The sequence below is a fragment of the Anguilla rostrata genome, chromosome 10, assembly GCF_018555375.3.
Source record: "Anguilla rostrata isolate EN2019 chromosome 10, ASM1855537v3, whole genome shotgun sequence".
Taxonomy (NCBI): Eukaryota; Metazoa; Chordata; class Actinopteri; order Anguilliformes; family Anguillidae; genus Anguilla; species Anguilla rostrata.
In genome coordinates this window covers 35,769,858-35,786,812 of record NC_057942.1, presented here as the reverse complement: position 1 = coordinate 35,786,812, position 16,955 = coordinate 35,769,858, and the positions used below count along the sequence as shown (strand labels likewise).

The 16,955-nt window shown below is 42.7% G+C and overlaps 1 protein-coding gene across 1 annotated transcript in view; it reads left to right on the top strand.

Moving 5' to 3' along the window:
* setbp1 (SET binding protein 1) overlaps positions 1-16,955 on the top strand; it is a 68,650-nt gene that overhangs the window by 35,668 nt on the left and 16,027 nt on the right. The gene's annotated exons all lie outside the window — the stretch shown is intronic.

Genomic DNA, 16,955 nt, shown 5'->3' with positions numbered 1-16,955 from the left:
TTACCACTTGGAAGTCATTTTCTGATGCCGTTATCAGTGTCTGTTTGTACTTTCCAATGTTTTTTTTATGATAAATTAAATGACAGTACAATGAACATGCAAAATTCCTCTCCCCATACCCTATTTCTTTGTGTATCAACCATCAGTGATTGATAGTATGAGTTAGGCTTAGGTCACATAGCAACTTATGTTAAAATACAGCTCTCGAAGGCACCTTGCCCAGCTTGTCAGATATGACCCATTGCACCAGGACTAGGGAATTCATAGCTTAGTCATAACAGCCCTTGCATGTAACTTCAGAGCTCTATGAAATAACAGTGGAAGCAGTTGCAAATACTGAAGCCTGCTGGATCAAAAACATCTGTAATATTTCCCCCTGTATACATAAAACATTTTTCATGCAATCTTTTGGCACATTTGTTTTTAAAAGCCTACAGTGTAACAGTAGAGCACCATGTTCTTATGTTTAAAAACATGAATTTTGTTCCTGTGCTCTGTTGTAAGGAAGCATTTGAAAAATAATTTAAAAATAATCCTTTAAGATTGATTCTCACCAGTTTATTGGTGGCAAGTTGTTTCCTGCAATACTTCAGCAATCAGATTGTGTTAATTGCAGTAAAACTATGGCTTGTGGGGATGCCCGCATTCTTCCCCCTCTCTGTTGCGTTTCTTTTTTCCTCTCAAAATTACAGGGCCCGAGGCATTTCCACAACCAGAAATAACCCTGAATCTTTCAAAAACCTGGAATTGTTTCCTTCCTCAAAATGTCTGACCAGCCTTCATTAGCCAGGAAGACTCTCTTGCCAGCAGACCAAAATAAATGTTTTTTTTTTTTTTCTGGAAAAAAACTCTAGGATGCTTCTAACAATTATCCAAAAATGGCTGAATATTGGGAGATAATCACACTCCCATTATGCTCATTGTTCTGTGATTAAAATAATGAAATGAGATGTGATGTGACCAAAAATATCTGAGTAATCACTGCACGTAAGATGCACTGATTTCATGTGATGAGACATAATTGTTAAAGCGTGTTCAAAATTGACATAAAACCAGACAGATTCTGTCTGTGGATGTCTAATGTTACTGCTATTCAGTTTCACTATTCAAAAAACACAGTGGCTTGTTTTACATTGACAGCCAAGGAATATGCGGTCTTCAATCTTGAAGCGCATGATAAGTATATTTTGTGAACCACTTATACTTTCTGCCCCTAACATCTGCTTGATTTAATTACCTATAGAATTACGGGGAACAACAGACACAACCAAATGGTGTGATTGCAAGGGGCGAGTTTAGGGACCTACATGTAGCCTGGAAGGGTACACAATGCAAATCTTAAGTTCTTAAGTGCTGAGGTAATGGGGGCAACATTGTCTTGTCGTTGCGTTTTTTTAAATAGCTAGTTAGTGTCCCTTTGGAAATGGTTCGCGTGTTCTCCCATGCAGCGCGTCTTCAGAACGCCAATGTCATGGTCTGCGCAACCTTTCCTGTTTGGGAAGCATCGGAAGTGCGTTATTGAGATGTCTCCAAGCACCATGTTGTGATGTCATTGTTCAGCCCAATAATGAAACTAATATCTGCTCCACAATGAAATCTGGGCCATTGATTCAGTTAATGTAAATCCCCAGTTTTAATAACCCTAAAGGCTGAGGCTTCTTCATACCGAGCGTGTGTGGAATTATCGGGGTCCCTGTTGAATGCCAAGCCCATTTGAATCCAAAAAGCGTGCATCCATTAATTTCCAAGCACACATAAATATCTATGAGCAAAGGCTAGGACGGGGGGTCTGAAATTGAAAACGAAAGTGGCACATGAGATGTCTTTTTGATGTAGAAGAGCCAAACTGTCAATTTCATGCTAAATTCAACCTACTAAGCTTTTAAAGCAATTGGGTGGGGGGGGGGAAGTTAAGCGTAAAGCAGTTTTTCAAATCGTTCTTTTGAGCCCACACAAGCCTATTTTTGAGCACTGGTGATGGAAATCATAGGCACTCCACATCAATATTCTTGCTCGGCACATTCGCTATAATTAAAACTAAGTTTCATACCTTACAACTCACTCTATGACTGAAATTTCCGGACGTCTAGAGCTATTCTCAGCAGTGTGACTTGTTATTTAATAGATCACTCCTGTTGATCAAAGTAGCGCTTTGATAAATACCCAGCTGTAAAGCTGGAATTATTCAAATGTACACTATATGACCAAAGGTATCTCGATACCCTTTGGTCTGGGGCTGTTTTTCATGGTTTGTGCTAGGCCCCTTAGTTCCAGTGAAGGCAAATCTTAATGCTACAGCATATAATCACATTCTAGATGATTCTGTGCTTCACCAATGTGCCTCCGGGCACACAGCAAGGTCTATATATAAATGGTTTTGTTGAGAAACGGTGTGGAAGAACTTGACTGGCCTGCACAGAGACCTGACCTCAACCCCATCCTCAACACCTTTGGGATCAATTGGAAAGCTGCAATACAGGCCTAATCGCCCAATCAGTACCCGACCTCACTAATGCTCTTGTGGCTGAATCGAAACAAGTCCCTGCAGCAATGCTCCAACATCTAGCATGAAGCCTTCCCAGAGGAGTGGAGGCTGTTGTAGCAGCAAAGGGTGGACCAACTCCATGTTAATACCCACAATTTTGGATGAGATTTTGGATGTCAGGTGTCCACGTACTTTTGTCCGTGTAGTGGAAATTGTGTTAGTTGCCTGAAACAAGGTTCCCTGCTAAACAAGTAAATAGGCTGTACATAAGCCTAGTTGGCTACACAAAACCTTGAAGGAACGGTTATCCAAAATTAAGTGCAGTTGAATTTGGTAAAAGAACAGAAAAGAACAGTAGTATGTAGTAAAGCTGTGTTTGAGTCCTGCCATGAAAGCAGAAAACTTAAGGGAGAAGTTAGAAAAACTGGATTAGTTTGAAATTTGTGGATTTTGAATCCAAAATTTTTTTTAAAATGAACTCATTAGGTGGTACAGCTGGGTTCTGGTGCAATATAAATCGGTTTTCTTAAAGAGGATTTTTTTTAGGGGGTTAGTGAACACTGATTAAATCTGAGAGGATTACGTCTATGCAACAAATCTGCAGCTTCTTTAAATAAATTGACAGAATATTATTTTTACATTTGGAGTTTTACAGTTAAATCCTTTAGTCTTCAAGATGTAAAATATGTTTTTTTTCCTTCATGAAAATTCTCCTTGCTCTTTTGCGCAAGGTATTCAAGTGCCTGTGTGCTATGTTCAATATAAAAAGTAATTTTTGTGTGTGCACCAGAAGATGCTGAAGGGGGAATATCTTAGTTTGGGGTGCACGAAGCCCCAGTGGATAGATTGAGTTCTGAAGTGCGGCATTGTCATTTGAAGGAGACAGACTGTGCAACTGTGACTTTTGTCCCTTGTAAAGAGGGGGCCCGCCTAATCTGAGGTCCCTCTGAACACACTGGCCAGACAGACAGCATACTTTTAACAGAGAGCAACATCAGCCCAGCCACACCTTGAGAGGACGCCCACCCCCGCGCGCACACACACACACACACACACACACACACAGACACTCACACACTCTCTCACAGTCTGCAGCAGGCCTTGAGGTTTCTTCCATGGGCATGAATGGGGGTCTTTATTCCTGAGAGAGCTGGTGAAGGGGGGGGGGGGGGGGGACAGCAGCGTGCGTGAGAGGCTTGGGGGATCAGGCCCAGAGTTCCCGTTTTCCCTTTTCTTTTTCTTTTTTCCTTCTCTTTCTCTTATTCTAACCCCCCCGCAGCACTAGCACCACTGACCCCCCTCTTTTAAGTGCTTCTCGTCGGGGAGCGGACACAAAGGCGTGTTAGTATTCATTTTGTTTGTTTGCTCTGGACCTGTCAGCCAGCCGCACAAAGCCGGGAAAGATCAGAGAAGAGCCAGGCTCTCAATGGAGCCGGAGGGGGTCCCGCGGGGTTTGTTTGGCAGAGCGTGGTTCCCACAGGGGAGGGTGGTCCTTTAGAGAAAAAGGGAAAGAGGGAGAAAGAAAGAGGGCAGGGGGCAGGGGGGTCGGGGGGCCGGTGGTGCGCGAGGGCGGGCCCAGAGAGAAAGCGGGGGGGGGGGGGGGGGGGGCACCCCCGTCTCAAAGCCAAGGGAACTGTGTGAGGATCATATCAATCACTTTGGTTTTTGGAGGGAACTGTTATTAAAGAAGATTTGGGTGAGGGAGGTGGGAGGTGGGGGGGTGGTATTGGTGGTGGTGGGGGACCCTCTCCCCTTTGTGCTGAAGATCCTCTGGACATCTGCCCAGTCCTATATGCAAGGGGGGGGGGGCTGGGTGGACCTACACTCAAACCACTGGGCACTTTGCCCAAAAGGGTTGCAAAAAAAAGAAAAGCAATTTGAAGGACACTGTGTGTATATGTGTTTGCGTGGGAGGTTTGTTTAGTGGTAGCTTGTATAGTGTCCTTATAGATTTAGGGATTTGGTTTCCTGTTGAACAGTTTTGATTTAATTATCTTTGACTTGAACATATTCAGAACTTGGCTGTTAGAACATACACCGTGGGTGAAAGAAAGTGGGTTCCTCATTGGTCAGTGTGAAACACAGGGAGGCTTTGGCAGGGCACAAAACTATTAATTTTGGTACACAGATGCCATTTTGCAGTTGGTGTTTAATTGCAAGGTTTCTTTCTTCGTTTTCTTTTTGTCTGTGGGTTGGGGGTTTGGCGGGAGAGGCATGTGGCACGTTGGTCTTTTATGCTTAGAGGCCACCCTTTTACCATTCCCTCCACAAAAAAAACAAAAAAAAACACCACCTCCCCCAGCACTCCCGCCTGTCACCCGACAACCTCTCAGTCCTGATTGGAGGAGAGAACCAGCGTGCGATCATATCATCACCTTCATGCATTCCATAGACATCCATGTTTCCTTTTACTTGCGAGATAACGTAAAAGATGTCTCTATTTCACAAAACGAAACAGAAAAACTTTTCACAGTGAAACTGCAAAGTAAGGCCTGTTGTGCATCTTGACAGGGGGACTAACCGTGTGCTTTGTATCTCCTGAATGGAGAAAGGATTACATTAAAATAATCTCTGTCTGTTCGGGGTCCTGTATGTGGACTGTGATTCCGTGTGTCGGAAAACAGATGCCCAGTGTCCCCCAGCATTCTGGGGGTTGTGGATCTCTTTCCACTGCGTGTCGAATATGGGAGGGGAAGTCCTTCACTTGCTCCCACACTCTTTCTTTCGTCTGCCCTTCCTTTCTCTCTCTGGGGCTAGTGTTTTGTCTAAGGGGCAAGTGTAGTTTATGTTTTGAAGACTAGGTTTTTTGGAATTTTTTTTCTAAATTCTATATCAGTGTTTTAGAACTCCATTGCTTTCACTTACGAGTAGTGTTTGTTACATCAGCATTAGAATTTTCAGTTAAGAACACTCTAATCACATATATGTGATCCCACACCTTAAATGATTAGCCTGCTGTTTGCCTTGCCCTTCCTGGACGCCTCTGCTGGTAGTGTGCGGGTAGCGTACGGCCGGCAAACCGCTCCTCTACGTAACCGAGACAAGCTTTGTATCGGTGCGGAGATGGAGGGAATCCGCAGAAAATTCTGCTTTGTGCTGCCTGTGCTCAGGGCGGAGTTCCCATTTGCACCTCCTGTCTGCACCTCCGATTATCAACTCAGGCTGTTTAGCGTCTGAAATTCGCAAGTGTCTAAAACGAGATTTGCGCTACGCTTGGATGCAGTTGTGCTACGGTATAGTCGAATGCAGACACAAGCAAATGGTTTAAACAGCAGTATAGGAGAGATAGGGTAAGCAATTCAAATCAAAGCAATTCCTGGGTCCGGGACAAAATTATATTATTATATTATTCCCAGGTCTGGGACAATAATTGTTTACCCCAAGTTCACAGACTATTGGGCCCCCCCTCCTTCAGAGCCTGTCCCTCCCTGATGGTTGCCGTGGCCTGTTGGCTCCTGCAACATTCAATGGAGGAGCTTATTCAGTTGTTAACACAAGGGTGATATGTTGAAAACAATTATTAAAGTAAATAAATTTAGCCAGGGATGTTCTTATCAAAAACAAGCATTTTTTTCTGAAAGGAAGCAGCAGAGTGAACTGTTGACTCAAGTGGTAATTGTAGAGGTGAGCCCTTGCTTCCTGTTCCGGGTGAAAGGTCACTGTTCCCGCTGGCTTGTGAAACAGCTCGTGTCTGTTATCCATTCGGCCGTTGCGCAATGCAAACACACGTGGAGGCCCTGACACAGGTTGCGTAAAAAACAAAAGCACAGTCTGTGTTGGCTCAGAAGGTCAGCAGGGAAAGTGTGGCTTATTGGTAACCTATCAGCTTGAACTACCGAGCATGCTGCTAAAAAGGTCACCTCCAGCTTTCCTTAGTGAGGCCTCTCAATCTGACCTTAATCCAGAGTCATGGAACTCTGTTTTAGGGGAAACAGACCTAGTTTATCTTGTACTCTCTATTCCAAGACTCAATGACTTCATTTTTTCACTACATTAAAATACATTTCTGTATTAATACATTTCTGTATCAATAATTAATCATGTTTGATGGATGTTATATTTGTGGACCATGTTCATAACTGTGTGAGTCTAGCTTGGCAATACTCGAACACCATTGATTTTATCTGGGATTGGGCTAAAATAATTTTTAGAAAAGTTCATAGAGCTGAGTGCTCTCTGAGTGGTTGGCTATAATGGTCAGCTACTTGGCATTGGATGGACTTTGGACGTCCGTAGTGGCAGCCACAAAGTGCCGTTTTGTCTTTCGGACTTGACGTCTTTCAGGTCCTGATTACTGTGCAGCGCTTTTGTGATGCCGATTTGAGCACTTACAGGGACCATTAGTTTGTCTTAATTTCAGCAATCACACACAGCCGTACTTCATCGCTTTCACAAAACGTAGAGCCTGTGCTGTTTCATTACAGCCAATCATCAGTTATTTGAAACTAGGCATTTGATGACAAGATAATTAAATCCAGACAATTACAAGCAATCGGACATTTAACAAGAAAACAGGGCGAGTTTGTTACTTCTCTTAACCACTTTTGCAGCCAATGACTCCTGATGATTGTACAAAGAAGTGAATTAGAATGGAATAGAATAGAATAGAATAGAATTTTATTTTCTACAAGTGCCAGGTTGTCGTAAATTGTGTTCTGCTTCTGCACCCTTCCGACGATTAAGAATTGTTCTGAATCAATTGACCACACAGTTTATGTGTTATTATTAGAAATGATTAATTTCAAGTTCGTTTTTGTTTTGCGGAGTCTCTGCATGCATGTGTATGGCTCCTGCAGATCAAGCAGATCAAGGACCTGATTACTGATGTCTATAACAAATAATGCTCTTCAAGTAGCTTATCTCCAAAGCAGGTTGTGTACAGTGATGATATCCCTCCAGTGGTGGGTGTATCCATACTACCAAATTATTCTTCAAAAATTACATTTAATCTTATTTTTGGTTGGAACTACAGTATGTCCTTTGTTACACATAGCCTGAAACCACTTCTCTCAATGAAAGCAGCACAGCACAATATAAAAGCATATGTCTTCTATAATTGTGAATAAATGCTATACAATTAATCTGTTCCTATGTTCAGCCTCTGGAAACATAACATAGAATCATAATCATACTGTACAAGCTGCTGTAAGTGTATTTTCTTGCTTTAGACCACAAATCCCCAAATGAGCCCTTATAAAATTGTGGTAAGGCTGGCTGGTTGTGAGGAACTTCTGCAAGTATCTAAAATAACGTTCATTGTACATAAAAAGCGGGCAAACCAAAATCATTCACTAAAATTGAAATTATATCAAACATACCCCAGAAGGAGAACCATCATTCTTTTTAAGGTTACCTTATCATGAGCTTTACGTTGCAGGCGTGGATTTATTTCCGTTGGAGTCGAAAGGAGTCGACGCCCCTCTGCTTTTCACGCTAACAATGGCAGCATTGAACCCTCCTCCTGCAGTAACGAGCGCCGAAATCGGTTACTCGAGAATAACGTTTTATGCGCTTTGCCTGTTTGATTTGTTTGTTTTTTTTTTAATGCTGGGGAATTTCCAGGCCGCATCTCCCAGAGCTCCCAGAGCCTTGATCATTTTATTATGGATGTTATTTGGCAGCCTCCCTGAGCCGGGCCTCCCCTGGCCAGCGCGCCAGAGTTCATGGTTCACTTCCCCGGTGCCTCTGACAGCCGAACTTTAAAGCGTGCGCTTTCCTACTGACTGGGGGACTTGCGGAATGCCAAAACTGCGGAATGCCAGTTTTGGGATTAACAGTTGCCGCTTGCGTGATTCGTGGACAGAAAATTGACTGTCGTGCCCTGGCTCGGGGGAAAGAGAGGCTTTTTTTAAAAAAAATGTGCGGGTCTCTGTATGTAATTGTGCTTTTTTTTTTCATCCTCTTGTCAGTCTCTCTTCTCGAGTCTTTCCCGTGCCAAGTCGGTGTCTCCTTCGCCCAGCATTAGGAGACCGGTGGTTTTAAAATGGGGGCATGGCGTCCACCAAAAATGTCTTGACAGGAGCAGCTCTAGTGTAGTATGAATGGAGTGACTATGGTATTATTTGCATATTCATTCACGACATATTTACATACAACCTGTATAATGGGGTTGTGATTCACTGCTGTCAAGTATTTTATCAAACCCGCAAAAGTCAGTTATAGGCAACGCCTGCATGCATATTTGTATTTGCAATGACTGATATCTGTAAATGGCAGAATGGAGGTGTTGATTTTTTACCCAGACCAGACGGGACATCGATAAATAGAATGACATTATCAGGCAGCGCCTATGCCTCAGACCACGGCCATTTGTGTAAATAAGTAACAAAGATGGCCGCCTTCCCACCCGCTTGTCAGTCAGCAGTGGCTGTGCTACTTTCCCCTCCCTCTCTTTTTCAGATATTTAAGTTTGGAGAGAGAGAGAGAGAGAGAGACCAAGACAGAGAGAGAGGGAGAGGGGAAGAGAGAGAGGGAGAGCAGGAGAGAGAGAGGGAGGGAGAGAGGCAGGGGAGTGTGGAGGCAGACAAAAAGCTGAACCTGTGCCAAAAGCACAACCGCTGCAGCAGGAACAGGGACTGCAGTCAGATTAATATTTGCAATGTGAAATGTTGTTTCCCCCCCCCCCCCCCTTTCTACAGTGCCAGGGCTGCTGTTTAGAGAGGACGTGATGAGAATGAGAAAACTCGGGTTCCACCCAACCGTTGTCGTGAAATGTATCCTGGAGATTCACAGACCACCAAAAATAAATTGCTGCGTTTGTTTGTCCCCCCCCCCCTCCCCCCCCACACACACGTAGACACATTTAACCACTTGATATCTCTCTACATAGCCGTCGTCATCTTGTTGTGGTCGCTGTTGTTCTTTTTCAGTTACTGGAATTAGTGTTCCATGCGCTTTCTGCATTGCTTGTCAAGCATCATTATACGAACATAGCATTCGCTTGTCCTTGTCCTTTTGCTGGTCGAGCAATCAAGTGCGCTGCTGAGATGATGTAGTGACTGAAAAGGCGTTCCCTCCGCCAAAGCAGCCATTCCTTCCCCCTAGCGTGGCAGGGAGACAGCATGGCCTTTGACGCGGGTGTTTCCATTTTCCATTACACCTAATTCAGGGGTGAGCCCACACAGATGTTTCACTATCTGGGCACGTACTCCTGCATCCTCACATTTTATTATTTTTTTTAGAAAATTGAGACGCCTCCATTTTGTTTTGTGGCAGGTTTGAATGCGTACAGTTTCCTCTGCTCTCTGCTTTAACCTGGCCTCTTAAATGTAATTATTTTTATTTAACTATTGTTGTAATATGTATTACCTTTAATGTGGTAACCAGTAACTGGTATTCCTTCTGACAGCTGAGGGTAATTTAGGGAATCTGGACGGCTGTGCTGTACACATTGGGACAGGATGCTAGCTGTGGCTAACCGCACCAGTCGCCGTACTCCGGTCGTTCCGATTGGCTGATTAAAGAAAGGTGGTGCGGTATAGTCGGAGGGGCTCAGGAGGAGGGGGATTGTGCATTGTGTCTTCATTATCTTAGCTTCAAAGCCCGTCAGTAACTGCGTGGTTTGCAGCCAGCCCTTGTTAATGAAGGCTTTCAAACTCTTAACTGCACACGTTCTGTTAATCAGCCAGTTCAAAAGGATGGATGAGTTAAGGGAGTGTAGTGGGATTACTCATAATTAATTAGTCAAAACAGCAACAAATACACAGCGTGAATGACACTTTAAGCAAATTGCGGTAATCATCGAGGCTAATAATGATAAGACCGGAATGAAATATTTAGACAGGGGTTTGGGACAGTGTTGAATCGCACAGGTTTGTTCGGGTTTGACCCTCTCAACTAATCAATTGACTGGAGTATTTTAATCATTATGGGAGACGGGGGGGGCGGGAATGTGGTCTTGGAATTCTGTTGTAGACTCACTCACAAAGTTTGACTTGATGCAAAAATGAGTTTGTACCACACAAGGGCAGAGCAAGCCGCACTACTCTGATGGTATTGCTGGCACAGTCTAGATGCTGATAGTTTTTTTTTTTTGTTTTGTTTTTTCAGTTATTTCTGAATGGATTCCAGTGCATAGAATGTGCAAAAAAAAAAAGTGAATGGATTGCCGTGTTGTCAGAGCATAGATAGGGAAAAATGTTTTTTCTTCGATTAGCCATGAATTTTTTAAAATAAAGTTATCGGCAATTTATCTTCATCTACTGAATAAAGTGTATAATACATTTGGTGTGCAGCTCTTCTACACGCACTTTAAAATCCATGCACTATTTCCTTTTATATCCAAGCAAAATTTAATCTGACACAGCTGTCCTTACTTAATCGCTTACTTAAAAGCATGCAGCATCTTTTACACGTAACAAAATTTGTGAATGGCTGAACAGTTGGGGTAAACTGGCTGCTCCTTCTAGAACAGTGCTCAGTTAAGTGTTGGAGGTGCCAACTTCGGTTCTACGAATTGCAGAAATTCCCCTGGGTATCGCAAGCAGAGTGGATGCACCAGCTCCATTACCTTTTATCACAATATATTCTCAGGTTTTGAGGCCTTTGGTCTCCCAACGGACGCCATTAGCTTAGATTGTGTGGCCGTTGCCCCTAACTGTCACTTGCAGACTGTCTGAATGCCTGGTCCTACACCAGACTGTGGGATGACCAAAGCTTGTCTGAACCTCCCACATAGTGAACAGACACAGCCTTAAGCAGGAGTGGTAGTAACACTCTCATACATAGCAATCAGATCCGTTCCAACTTTTACTTGGAAGAGTGTAGTGCACCGTCAATGGGCAGCTTCTGTTCACCACACTTGCTAGCTTCTATAAAAACCTGGAATGGCTCTAACTGCTGAGCACTGGAAGTGATATTACTATCCCTACAGAAGCCAAGGGACCAAAGGACAATGTGTGAGACCATCTCACTTGTTGAAATTGTCATGGATTGTTCCATTAAATGGCTGGTTTGTTTATTACCTATTTAAGGTAATGAAACGGAATACTGCAGACAAGTCGAGGTTCTGAAGTTACTTCAGTGTCATGCATTCAGGTTCTGGTGTGTGCTGCATTGCTCTGAATTTGATATCATGCCACATCATATGAGATTAGCATTTTTTCTTCTTTTTTTCTTCAACAATACTAGAAGCATTTCTCATCCATCACAAGCTGTTTTAGATTGTGTACTTTTCTGTACAGATACATGGTTAAATGGTTAAATCCTCAAATCAGAAGTCTTTGAGCACAGAAAAAATTGACTCAATATTGCTTTGCAAAGCCAGGTGACTGCAAGGGATGACTTGACTGCTTCATCTAGATGACAAGAATACGGTTATAAATCTATGTAAACTTGTCGTACAAAGCCTGAATCCATGGAGAGACATCATTTATTCTTCTCCAGGAATAGCCAGTTTAAGAGAGCAGTCAGATCAAATCAGATCAGAGTAAATTAAATATGTGGATATTATAATAAAGGCAGCTGTGAAAATGAACTCATATTCGCCATTAGTTCCTCAGAACAACAATTACGTTATCCAACTGGTGGTTACAGTCTAATATATTTAACCTCATTATTTCCCCCTGTTCCAAGGGGAGCAGAAGCACGCTAGTCATTTTGAGATGCTCGTACGTGTTCGTTCTGAAGCCGTCTCATTTTTCTCCTGTTGCGTCTGCCATTCTTAACCCTTTTACCCTACGTCTTGGTCTTTTATGTTATCTCTCTTAGGACTTTTTTATTCTCCTTTGTGTATTCCATACTACCTGTCTCCCTCTCTGTCTCTCTTTTTTTGTTTTGTTTTGTGTGCTTTGACACTGATCAAAAGGTGTCCCGTGTAATTGGAGAAACCTTTTCCATATCGGGTGAAGGATACCCAATCCGGCTTTGTGTTGTCTTCGCCCAAGTGTCGCATGACTTTGCGTAGCAGTTGTCAGATGATCCTGCGGTCCCATTCACCACTGGGTCTCTTAAACTGTCACCAGAGACTGGCTTACAAACACTGTAATTTGACCAATTAGTACAGTGGTTATAAGGAACACTAGCGGTGGTCAGGGTGCAAGCTGACACAGATATGTCCTACCACGTGGGCACCAATAACTTTAAGAGGCTAATGTAATAGCGTAATGGCTCTCTCTAGCCGGTGATGACCTTTGGCTTGGAAAACAATACATTTTATTCTTCACACAGGGAAAGAAGCAGCCAGTTCTGTGTCACTTTCTTTGGGAATGATTCTCTTGGGCAGGGTTGGGTACTGTATGGCGTACAGTGTCAGGTCAGTGAGTTGATTTGTTTCACTTCTTTTCCTGGTGCTGAGGTTGAATGGGGTGGGATTATCACATTTTCAGTTCAGCTTTGTTCTAATATGTTGGAAAAACTACGCAAGGGACCTCTTTGAAGTCTCTCACTTCCCTCCTTGTTCCTGATGCCCTCTGAGTCATCTGCTACATGACTCATAAATCACTGCCAGACACTTTTTTCATTTTTCCCCTTTTCATTTTTTTTTAAACAAACACCCTGACAGGTCATCATCATAAAAACCGGTGTATTGGAGAAGGATAAGGACGTATAATATGTAGTTTCCTGACCTGCGGCTTCGTGCTTCATCAACTTCTCTCAGCCATTTTACTTAATTCTTCCGGAGACTTCTGTCTTCTCTTGAGTTTTGTTTATTTTTATTTTTTATTAATGTCTGGGTGATTTTACTGTCTGACTGAAGTGAAGCTGATTGTTTAAATAAACTAAAATTTGACAAAGGGTATCCCAAAGAATGGAAAGAGGAAAAAATAGTTGCAAAGTTTCCCCTAATGATAGCAATTATAAAAAGCAAAAAAAATTATTACATCATCATTTTATTTCATAGATACATGCTGTTCAACGGACAGGACAGGTCTTGTTTGGTTGACACTGTAAATCAGTGAAAATGGATTTAATATATGTAAAAATAACATTGGTCCTGGTTCAGTCCCTTGTGGGACACCATATTCGGTACAAATTGAAGTCTTATAGGTATGATCCAAAAAAATGTATTGACCTCTAAATGGAGCTATATCAAGGTGAGTGTACTGAGGTTCAATTGTGAGTTATTTTAAACCGAGCACTCGATTAAACAAACAAGGCGAGAAATGCAAACCGGATCAGGGTAGAGAAATAGCCCCTTTACAACCTTGACAAGAGCAGTCCGCTTGCATAATACACACAAACGGTCACGCTCCTGTGCGCGACAGCAAGGGATGTTTGACCTTAAGATGTGCTGGTGTGGGTCTGAACCCTACGTGCCGGTTAATTATAAACGCGGCTCGGTGCTGTCCTGTCCCTTCGGGAAGGCACCGGACCACTGGCTGCGTGTCACATTCAGTTCAGGGATGGGCAGGGGGAAGGGGGGCAACGTGTTCCGCTGGCTATTTCTGGCAGCTCTGACTCATGGTAACCCTTGGTTACCAAGCACACACGTGTCACCAGAATACCGTGAGCTGCCACTCATTATATCGGAGGTTAAAAAAACGGAGGGAAGAAAGGAAGATTGGAGAAGGAGCGGAGAGGAAGGTTCTCTCTGCAACTTCATGCCAGGCCCCACTCATTATGCCTGTGTCATCTCTGCTGCCATTTTTTTGTGTATTCTTCTTAAGGGTGATTCTGCTTGCGGATTTTAAACCACCGGGGTTTGGGGGGACCTTCGCAGCCAGCTGGGCAAAGGCTCTGTCAAAGCCAAGTTCTGTTTTGGGAAGATAGCAGTCCCTCATTATGGGTGACTATACAGTTTTATTACCATTAAGGTTTTTGTTTTCGATCAGAACCTTTCATAATGGCTGCAGTTCAGGACCTGTGGTTTCATATAACAACAGCAACTCCAATCTGCTCACCACAAAAAAAAATAATAATATGGAGCTAGGATACTCTGCTTGCCTGATATTGTTTACTCATCTGTATTAAAACTCTCCTTGAGCAATCCAGCTGCACTTTGTTGTTGGTGAATAACTGTGTTGTTTGTTGTATGAATGCCTCAGTGGTACACAGTTCCTATCCTTGTGAAAACGTGTTTTTAGCAATTGCATCACCGGAGGTTTGGATATGACACTGCATTCCTTTCGGATGAAGCAGCCTTCCTACTGCCGCTGAGAAAATGCATGTTGAAGTTCAGTAGGGATTATTATGGTAACAGCATCGACTCGACTAAGCCTTTTGGGACCGCATTGCACAAAGCCGTCGCAATAGGAAAGTGATAAAACGCAGTAGCTTCGCCGTTACTGCCACTCATTCCAGCCTGCTACCTGCCTCGCATATCAATTTGATTTAATATATTTTAAATAAGGAAATTGACATATCCAATGTGAAGGTTATGCAGTGGCTCTCTTATTGTTATCGGAAGCGGGGGAAATATAAAATGGCATTTAGCTAAATTAAAAGAGCTGCAGGAAGGTTTGGCACGCAGGGCCTGAGACTGTATCATCTAGGCTGGGGGAGCCCGCAAATTCCTCCAAGGATTACAGGATTAAGAATGTGAAAGGTGATGCAGTTTCTCACAGATGGAGAAATAAAAAGCGCAAACCCTGCAGTGGGAGCTCTCCCGTTAATGCAACCCTCAACGGTGCTCCTTTTTAATTAAAAGCCACTGATTGAAAGATATTGGAGAGGATTAGGCACTAGAAGGACTGAACAGCCCTGCTGTAGGGACACACACATACACGCAGGCACACCACCAGCCCTCTCTCTCCCTCCCTCCCTCTCTCTCCCTCCCTCTCTTCTTCCAGCACGCTTCCCCTGGACTCCTCCTAGAGCATGCTGGGAATTTTTACAGCCAAGCGTGACTGCATAGACTGTGCGCTGCAGATAAAATGCCCTGCTGCTGCTGTCTGCTCTGAGGGGAAAGCTTAATGAGTTGTCACTCACTGATTAGAGCTTGGAAGGAGGGGAGAGAAAGAGAAATGGAGAGAGAAAGCAGAGCCCCAGCAGTTATATACGTGTATGAAAGGAAAGATATAGGGATAGGAGGAACACGTATGATTGACCTATGTTGATGTACAAAGTGGGGGGAGGGGTGGGTGGGTGATGTCAATTTGTTTCCTGTTAAGTGAACATAATTATTAAATAGAAGAGTGCTGTCCAAAGAGACATTTCTACTTGATGGGAACACGTTTGAATGTTTCCATTACAGTGAAGTAAGTAGAGGAAATCGTGGAACATACGCATGTTTGAAAGGCGTGCACATCTTGTAATGGTTGGCATATCATTTCTTTCCAGTTTCTGCCCTTTCCTTGTTTGCATCGCTAGCTATTAACAAGACACTCCCCTAGCTGGCGCCAGAACTCGGAATGGGTTGTTATCTCTCATCATTGGTTAAAAGATATCCTGGAGCAAAGGCGCTTTGGTTTTTAGTGTTTTTGTGATGCTTTTGGTGATCTCTGTGCTTGATAGATCATCTCAAGCATGTGCCATTATAAACTCAGTATGGGGAAAGATCCATATTAATTCTCCACTGGTGAATTAGGGGTACTATTACTAGTACTAGTAATTAGTATTAGCATCCCTCTGTTTGATAATGATGTGATTATATGATTTATGGAACAAGATTAACTCAGGTGTCTATAAGTGGTTGTTTTAAATATGATATGCTCTTCTGATTAAAATATATTTAATCTGTTTTGACCAAGAAACACTGCTTATCTGTATGCAAAGGTAGAAGATTTTAAGTATGTTTAGAATGCCATACTGTTGGTGAATCATTTTCTTGTTTCTGGTTTGAACTTTAATGTGAGGATGTGGTTGCAGAAAAAAATAATGTTTGTATGATTTCTTTTATACAAGCATTTAATATTCAAAGCCTGTGGGAACCCAACAGCATGATAAAAAGCCCTCTGAAAAGCTTAACTGTAACCACAGAGGCAAAATGAATACTTCAAAACTGCTTTTATGCCCCAGTCTCTGCTGCAAAAGCTGCTGCAAAATGGAAGTTGACCTGTGTTGAAAAACAAAATTGCGGTTAGACTTCAGGAGTGCCTGTAGCAGTTGGCTTTGAAAACAGGATGGCTTTAAAAAAAACATGCTCTCATATCAAGCGCTAATCTTGTTACTTTTGGTTAATAACATAAAAAACCACAAGAGCGCTTTGCACCTATTGTCGCAGATGTGTACACACCAGTTAGGTTGTCATTTACACTACAGTTGATGAGTTGTTAACAGACGCAAGTCAATGCATATGGCAACCAGTAACTTAGCTCAGTAGATACACTGAACTCAAGATGCCATTTAACCACTAACTCTAGATGACTTTTATTTTTAGGCTTTTTGCAAAAGAAAGTTGATAGGAATGATCAAAATGATTTGTTTGTGGATATAGAGGGAATTAGCTACAAGGATTATTAGCTACAAGGATTCTCGATAAAAACTTCATAAATTCTGCATGATCAGTTATGAGACCAGGCATTTCAGTGTAGTGCTTTCATTTCATTGCATCTGTTAAACTGATATCTGCTATCTGCAGTTCTAAGGCATT